Here is a 1,682-nt window from a genome sequence, read left to right on the forward strand (position 1 = left end):
TTGTTTGTTTGTTTGTTTGTTTACACACAGAAACCGGATGTTTTCCTCTCTGTTTTTTAATAAACATATTGTTTGTTGCCAACTCGTTCTAACAGAGACGTGACGAAGCACCAGGTTTCAATAAAACTTGTGGACTTTGAGCTTGTGTCTGGAGGAGCTGTAAATATAAACTGCAGCTGCTCCTTCCTGCCCGGGGTCAGAGCAGGTCACCTACCTGTCACCTGCACGCACGCTCAGGATTCATTACAAGCTTCAGCCCTGAGGTGTCCTGCAGCTTCACATGAATCATGGTGCAGTTTGTCTAACACGGTTTGCAAATAATCGAAACTCTGCAGAGATGAGCTCCATTTTAGAGAATTGATCTGAACACTGAGCTGTGGCCTGCTGTTCGTAAAGTTACACAGTCAAAAATTAACACCAATAATTTTGTTTTGTCATAGTTTATAAACTAAATATTTAACTTACAAATTAAACATTTAGTTAACAAACTAAATATTTAACTTGTGACTTAAATATTTAGGTTATAAACTATGACATTTATAAATATATGAATCATATGGTGAAAAACTGAAAAATAAATCTGTTCTTTTTTTCTCATAAAAGACTAAATAAAACAAATAAATTGGTGGTAATTTTTGACTGTGTAACTTTACAAATGACACCGCTTGTTTTGTTTATTTATCAGTAAAACAGATTGATTCTGTTGTTGAATTAAAATATTTAGGTTGTGATTTTCTGCCTCTACATGTAATTAAAGCTCTGAGCTGCAGGCGAGAGAAACAAAAGATAAAACTAAGTTATTAATAAGATTAAGGGAAATTCACAAACAGAACTTGGTAAGACTTTAAAAAAAATATAGACATTGTGACAATTAGATCAGTCACTCATTTTTCACAAGTTTTTATTTTGTACATCAAACATGTAGGAAAATAAATTTGTTTTAAAATTGATACAAAAATAAAGTCTATGCATCCACTGCAGCTCCAGCCCCTCAGAGCACAAACTGAAACGTAAAGTTGACCATCAGGCTGTTCAGTAATTAAACACAATCATATTTAAAGTCAGGATACACAACAACACTGCAGAAACTCTCATCATAGCACATTGTAACACATGTCAGAGCTCTGCAGGAACTCCTTCCTGTAGTAGGTCTCCTCCACAGTGCAGGGGTACTGATAGTCTGTAGTACTGTAGTACTGTGAGTACTCAGAGAGACCCTCCTGCTGGCCCAGCCAGCAGCTGGCCACATAGTCCTGATGGGGGCTGCAGGTCTGGTACTGGGAAGTGTCTGAGCAGAGGCTGTGGTAGCTGGGCTCCATCCTGCTGGGGGAGCCGTAGCAGGAGGAGGAGGAGGAGGAGAAGGAGTCCTGAGGGGAGTAGCTGTTGGGATCCATGGGGTTGCTGAGTGTCAGAGACTCAGATGAGGAGCAGGCGGCCTGGAACAGACACACACAGAGTAGGGTTTGGATCCAGAGGAGGGGTCCACAGACCTCTGGTGTAAAACAAGACAGACTGACTGCAGCTGGTGACCGTGTTTCTGACGTCAGTTTGTCAGTTTGCTTTTCATCGTGTCCACAAACTGAACCGTCTAATAAAGTGAAGAGCTACAATATGTTTTAGTGTGTTTATTGATTGATTTATTTTATTTTTCATGTGCTCATTTTAAAGGAATACTATTTATT

The sequence above is a fragment of the Austrofundulus limnaeus genome, unplaced genomic scaffold, assembly GCF_001266775.1.
Source record: "Austrofundulus limnaeus strain Quisiro unplaced genomic scaffold, Austrofundulus_limnaeus-1.0 Scaffold23, whole genome shotgun sequence".
In the NCBI taxonomy this organism is placed as follows: domain Eukaryota; kingdom Metazoa; phylum Chordata; class Actinopteri; order Cyprinodontiformes; family Rivulidae; genus Austrofundulus; species Austrofundulus limnaeus.